Source organism: Physeter macrocephalus, chromosome 14 (genome assembly GCF_002837175.3).
Source record: "Physeter macrocephalus isolate SW-GA chromosome 14, ASM283717v5, whole genome shotgun sequence".
Classification (NCBI taxonomy): Eukaryota; Metazoa; Chordata; class Mammalia; order Artiodactyla; family Physeteridae; genus Physeter; species Physeter macrocephalus.
Window position 1 is genome coordinate 73,030,799 of NC_041227.1, and position 7,218 is coordinate 73,038,016.

General features: G+C 40.7%; 1 non-coding gene across 1 annotated transcript; it reads right to left on the reverse strand.

The window, feature by feature from the left end:
- Positions 1–593: 593 nt before the first annotated feature.
- TRNAR-CCU (transfer RNA arginine (anticodon CCU)) lies at positions 594–666 on the reverse strand. Its single transcript has one exon. It is a non-coding gene; the product is annotated as a tRNA-Arg (tRNA).
- Between the last annotated feature and the right edge of the window lie 6,552 nt (positions 667–7,218).

The following is a 7,218-nucleotide window of genomic DNA, read 5'->3' on the forward strand; positions in this document are numbered from 1 at the left end:
AACTTGTCATCCACAGATAAATGGAGGATAAAAAAAAAAAATGTGATCCATATATATATAGGTATATATATATATATATATATATATATATATATATATGGAATACTAGTTAGCCTTAAAAAAGAAGGAGATTCTGCAGTATGGAACAACATGGATGAACCTTGAGAACATTATGCTACCTGAAATAAGCCAGTCACAGAAAGACAAATACAGCATGATTTCACAAATATGAGGTATCTAAAATAGACACTCATAGACTCAAAGAGTAGAATGGTGGTTGTCAGGGGTTGGGGAAAAGGGGAAATGGGAGTTATTAATCAACAGGCATGAATTTTGTTAAGCAAGATGAATAGGTTCTAGAAATCTGCTGTACAATACTGTACCTGTAGTCAACAATGATGTACACTTAAAACTTTGTCAAGACCACAGATCTCATGTCAAGTATTCTTACCACAATAAAAATTTTAAATGACTTTTAATTCTTTTATTTTTTTAAATGTACTTGTTTGTTTGCACCATGTCTTGGTTGCAGCTGGCGGGATCCTTAGTTGTGGCATGTGAACTCTTAGTTGCGACATGCATGTGGGATCTAGTTCCCTGACCAGGGATCGAACCCAGGCCCTCTGCATTAGGAGTGCAGAGTCTTAACCACTGCACCACCAGGGAAGTCCCTGACTTTTTAAATGTTAAAAAAATACAAACCTGTGCACCTAAAACTTTGATACACATTGCCAGCTTGCCCTCCAAAAAGATAGCACCACTATACATACAAGGTGTGAAAATGCCCATTTCCTCCACACCTGCCCAATTTTGGTGGAAAGTAACTTTTTATTTTAGTGGTCCTAATGTACACATTGTGAACGAAGTTGGGCATCTTTTCATATTTTTATTAGCCATTTACATTTATGTTTTTGCAAACTAATCATTTGCATTTCCGCAATTAGGTCTTTGCTCTTCCCCCCCCCCTTATTTTATTATATGAGTGCTATTTATTTATTTATTTTTAATTGAAGTATAGCTGATTTACAATTCAGTGTTAGTTTCAGGTATACAGCAAAGTGATTCAGATATAGATATAGGTATGTATATATAATATATATTCTTTTTCAGATTCTTTTCCGTTATAGGTTATTACAAAATATTGAGTATAGTTCCCTGTGCTATACAGCAGGTCCTTGTTGATTATCTATTTTATATATAGTAGTTTCTATCTGCTAATCCCAAACTCCTAATTTATCGCTCCCCACTCCTTAAGTGGTTTTTAAATGAAAGAGATTCTCTTTTTGTTTAAAGTGTTACAAGTATTTCCCCAGATTGTCTTTATGACATTTTTTGTGTGTTGCTGTCATACTGAAGTTTCATTTTTACATGGTCAAAGTTAGCCATTTTTTTCTCCATGTCGTCAGTGTTATAAATCAATGGTAAGAAAAGCCTCCCCCACACCAAGATAGGTGTGTGTGTGTGTGTGTGTGTGTGTGTGTGTGTGTGTGAGAGAGAGAGAGAGAGAGAGATGTGTACATATACACACATAGTCTCCCCACTACAAGATTTCTATATTTCTCTGTCTCTCTCATCTTTTCCTTCCTTTGCTTGGCCTGTCTGGGGCTTTCCATTTCATGGTCTCTTTTTTTTTTTTCTTTTTTTTTCTTTTTTTTTGCGGTATGCGGGCCTCTCACTGTCGCGGCCCCTCCCGTCGCGGAGCACAGGCTCCGGACGCGCAGGCTCAGCGGCCATGGCTCACGGGCCCAGCCGCTCCGCGGCGTGTGGGATCCTCCCAGACCGGGGCACGAACCCGTGTTCCCTGCATCGGCAGACGGACTCCCAACCACTGCACCACCAGGGCAGCCCTATGGTCTCTTTTAAGCCTCTCCCTCTGGGTCCCGCGGGTCCAGGTGGGCTGCGTTGGAGCCTAGAGTCATCCTTTCCCGCGCCCCTCTCAGCGTGCGGCCGCCTCAGGGCTCCGGAGACCCCCCGCAGGCTCGTCACTTCCCTTGCAGCCCCGGGCCATCATTTTCCTGGCACAGCGGAAGTCGACCTTCCCTTCCCTTAGGCTCGCACCGCTGGCTTATCTGCTTCAACGGTGGTCCCGAGCACGCTGGTTCTGAGCATCCCTGCAAATCCCAGAAGCACGCGGCCGAAGGAAAGTCTCGTAGGGTGCTTAGGTCCTGGGTGAGGAAGTGGGAGAAAGGGCCAAGGCTACCGCTGAATCCTGCCGCAATGTCTCTCGGGCAGCTGCCAAGCAACGGGGAAATCCCCATCTAGGGAGGGATTTTTTTTTTTTTCCTCTCCATATAGTTTTCAGACAGAACATAAACAGCTTAGAACAAAAGCCCCTTTGGCCCGTCGGACATTTCTGTTTCTCATTATAAACTGTGAATAGGTAAATAGGTGTTTTGGTTTTATAGTTCCGTCTGCGGGAGCTTGCTTAGCACGGGTTAGCCTCCGCATTCCTCGTCTGAGTCCTTGTTCAGCCAGACGGAATCGTTGCCTAAATGGTGAAAAAGGTTTCCTTTAACACGCCCTTTTGATCTTTATAAGTAAGTTGAAGAGACAGTCTCAGTTTGGTACGGATTTTGGTTTTGTTTTATTGCAGTAAAATATGTATAACATAAAATTTACCATTTTAACCATTTTAAGTGTAAAATTCAATGACATTACATGCATTCACAATGTTGTGTAACCATCATCACTGTTTCCAGAACTTTTGTCATCACCCATAAAACTATCGATTAAGCAATAACCCCCACTCTCTTCTCTCCCCCCTCTCCCGGTAACCTCTATTCTACCTTGTGTCTCTGAATTTGCCTATTTTAGATACCTCATAAAACTGGAATCATACAACATTTGTCCTTTTGTTACTGGCGTATTTCATTCAGCATGTTTTTAAGATTACATGCTGTTGTATGCATCAGAAATTCATTTGCTTTTATGACTGAATGATATTCCATTGTAGGTATACACCATGTTTGCTTTACCTCTTCATCAGTTGGATCATTTCCACCTGTCGGCTATTGTGAATAATGCTGCTATGACCATTCACGTACAAGTATCTGTTTGAGTCCCTGTTTTCATTTATTTTAGATATAGACCTAGAAGTGGACTTGTTGGGTCTCACGGTAATAATATGTTTAACTTTTTTTTTTAATTAATTTATTTATTTATTTTTGGCTGCATTGGGTCTTTGTTGCTGCATGCAGGCTTCCTCTAGTTGCGGCAAGTGGGGACTATTCTTCCTTGCGGCGCCCAGCTTTCTCATTGCAGTGGCTTCTCTTTGTTGCAGAGCACAGGCTCTAGGTGCGTGTGCTTCAGTAGTTGCGGCACTCGGGCTTAGTTGCTCCTCGGCATGTGGGATCTTCCCGGGCCAGGGCTCAAACCCGTGTTCCCTGCATTGGCAGGTGGATTCTTAACCACTGCACCACTAGGGAAGTTCCTTTTCTTGCCTATTGATCAGGCTAACGTTTCTGGTACTATGTCGCATAGAAGTGGCAAAAGTTAACATACTAGTTTTGTTCCTGATCTCAGGGGAAAAGCTTTCAACCTTTCATCATTGAGTATGATGTTTGCTGTGGGTTTTTCAAATATGGCCTTTATCATGCTCAGGAAGTTTTCTTCTATTCCTAGTTTGTTGCATGTTTTTATTATGAAAGGTTGTTGGATTTTGTCAAATTATTTTTCTGCATCAATTGAGATAATCGTGTAGTTTTTTCCCCTTCCTTCTATTAATGCTGTGTGTTACATTGATTGATATTTGTATGTTGAACTAACCTTACATACAGGGATATAGGGATATATCCCACTTGGTCATAGAATATAATCCTTTTTTTTTTTTTTTTTTTTTTAATTTGGCCACATTATGCAGCTTGTGGGATCCTAGTTCCCCGACCAGGGACTGAACCCGGGCCCTCAGCAGTGAAAGCGTGGAGTCCTAACCACTGGACCACCAGAGAATTCCCTATATTCCTTTTATGCTGCTGAATTCAGTTTGGCACTATTTTGTTGCAAATTTTTGCATCTGTGTGTACCCATAAGGGATATTGTCCAGTAGTTTTATTTTCTTGCAGTGTCTTTGTCTGGCTTTGAGATCAGGGTAATGCTGATCACATAGGGTAAAATGTGTTCTCTCCTCTCCAGTACCTTGGACAAGTTTGAGAAAGATTAGTGTCAATTATTCTTCAAATGTCTGGTAGAATTCACCAGTTAAGCCATCCAGTCCTGAGATTTTCTTTGTTGACAGGTTTCTGATTTCTGGTTTAATCTTCTTCCTTGTTAAAGGTCTGTTGAGATTTTTTCTTTTTTTTTTTTTTCTGTGATTTTTTTTCTTTTTGAGTCAGTTTTGGTAGTTTGTGTGTTTTTAGAAACTTGTGCATTTCATCTAGGTTATCCAACTTGTTGGCATATAATTGTTCACAGTATTCTCTTCTCTTATAATCCTTTTTATTTCTGTAGAGTTGATAGTAATGTCTCTACTTTCATTTCTGATTTTAGTAATTTAAGTCCTCTCTTTTTTCTTAGTCAGTCTAGCTAAGATTTGTCAATTTTGTTGAACTTTTCAAAGAACCAACTGTTGGTTTCATTGATTTTCTCTATTGTTTTTCTGTTCTCTATTTTGTTTAACTCCACTCAATTCTTTAATATTTCCTTCCTTCTATTAGCCTTAGGTTTAGTTTGCTCTTCTTTTTCTAGTCCCTTGAATTGTACAATTAGGTTATAGACATTTTTCTTCTTCTTTAGTATGGATATTTACAGTTATAAATTTTCCTCTTAGCACTGTTTTCACTGCATTGTATTAGTTTTATTTATTTATTTTTAAATTTTATTTATTTATTTATCTTTTTATTTTTGGCTGCGCTGGGTCTTTGTTGCTGTGCATGGGCTTTCTCTAGTTGCAGCGAGCGGGGGCTACTCTTCGTTGCGGTGCACGGGCTTCTCATTGCAGTGGCTTCTCTTATTGCAGACCATGGGCTCTCGGCGTGTGGGCTTCAGTAGTTGTGGCACGCAGGCTCATTAGTTGTGGCTCCCGGGCTCTAGAGCACAGGCTCAGTACATGTGGCTCACAGGCTTAGTTGCTCCGTGGCATGTAGGATCTTCCTGGACCAGGGCCCGAACCTGTGTCCCCTGCATTGGCAGGTGGATTCTTAACCACTGCGCCACCAGGGAAGTCCTGCATCCTGTTAGTTTTAGTATGTTATGTTTTATTTTCATTCATCTCAAAGTATTTTCTAATTTCCCTTATGAATTCTTCTTTGACTCATTAGCTGTTTAAGAACATGTTGTGTAATAGCCACATATTTGTGAATTTTCCAATTTTCCTTCTGTAATTGATTTCTAGTTTCACCCCATTGGGACCAGGAAAGATACTTTGCATGATTTCAATCTTTTCTACTTTGTTAAGACTTGTGGTCTATTCTCAAGAATGATCCATGTTTACTTGAGAAAAACTGTTGTTGAGTGAAGTGTTACTTATATCTATTAGGTCTAATTGGTTTGTGTGGTTGTTCAAGTCCTCTGTTTCCTTATTGATCTTCTATCTGGTTGTTCTATCAATTATTAAAAGTCAGGTATTGGAGTCTCCTATTGTAGAACAGTCTTTCTCCCTTCAGTTCTGCCAATTTTTGCTTCATGTATTTTGGGGCTCTGTATGTATATGCTAAACCCCTTTAGGGAAATTTTCATTTCAGTTGTTGTGTTTTTTCCATTACAGAATTTGATTGGTTCTTTTTGATAATTTCTGTCTCTTTTATTGATATTCTCATTTTGCTCATACATTGTTTCCCTGATTGCTTTTAGTTCTCTGTCCATAGTTTCCTTTAGCTTGTTGGGCATATTTAAAAATAGTGATTTAATATCTTAACTAGTAATTCCAGTGTCTTTGCTTCTTCAGGGATGATTTCTGTCAAATTCTTTTCTTCCTATGAATGGCTCATACTTTCCTGTTTCTTTACATGCTTTGTAATTTTTTGTTGAGAACTGGGCATTCTAAGTATTATAATGTGGTAACTCTAGAAAATCTGATTCTCTCAGTCCTCAGGGATTGCTGATTTTGCTTGTTGAGGACTGGGACTGTCTGTGTCTTTTCCAAACTGTTTTCATAAGATGTATTTACTGTATGTGGTCACTGAAGTTTATGTTCCATTATCTCTGCAGTCAACCAGTGACCTGGGGACTTCCCTGGTGGTCCAGTGGTTAAGAATCCGCCTTCCAATGCAGGGGATGTGCGTTTGATCCCTGGTCGGGGAACTGAGATCCCACATGCCGCCGGGCAACTAAGCCCACACACCGCAACTACTGAGCCCGCCCACCACAACTAGAGAGAGAAGCCCACATGCCACAATGAAGAGCCCACGCACTGCAACAAAAGATCCCGCATGCCGCAATAGGATCCCGTGTGCCGCAACTAAGACCCAACGCAGCCAAAAATAAATAAATAATTTTTAAAAGAAGACAAAAGGAGTAAAAGCATTTATATCCGCAATAAATAGTTAAGGGATACACACACACACACACACACACACACACACACACACAAAACCAGTGACCTAGAAAGAGCCCCACCTCCCCCCCACACACAAAAATGTTCTGGTCCCTTAAATCTTCCAGTAAGGACTGCCAGGGAAGCTGCAGTAGCCCAAGGGGGGCAAAACCAAGGCAAGTGTCTGCACTACCCCCTTAGGGAACCATCAGACCAGCCAAAATGCACAACCCCAAAGATCCCCACTACCCACCCTGGCACAAATACAGCTGCCTCAGGAACATAGGCTGCGGTCCCTGCAGTCATGGTGGGGCTGAGGAATCGGCAATAGTAGCTGGTTTGTGCACACCGGCTGTGAAAAATCAGCACCTCTCCCCCATCAAGCACTCTCCTGGTTGTTACACGTGTTTGATCAGGTTCCAGAGTTTGGAAATAGTGGATCACAGTCATTCTTTCCAGCTCAAAGTTTGCTTCAGTGGAGGAGGGACTAACCCCCAGAGCTTCCTACTCCACCATCTCGTGTGACACTGGAATGGACTGTTTTTCTCTTTTGGTCATAAGAGTTTATTTTTTATGTTTTTCTCAGCTTTATTGAGATATACATGACATATAATATCATGTAAGCTTAAGGTATACAACGTGATGATTTGATCTATGTATATATTGTGAGGTGATTACCATAATAAGGTCAGTTAACACATTCATCACCTCACATAGTTACCTTTGTGTGTATGCTAAGAATAGAATGG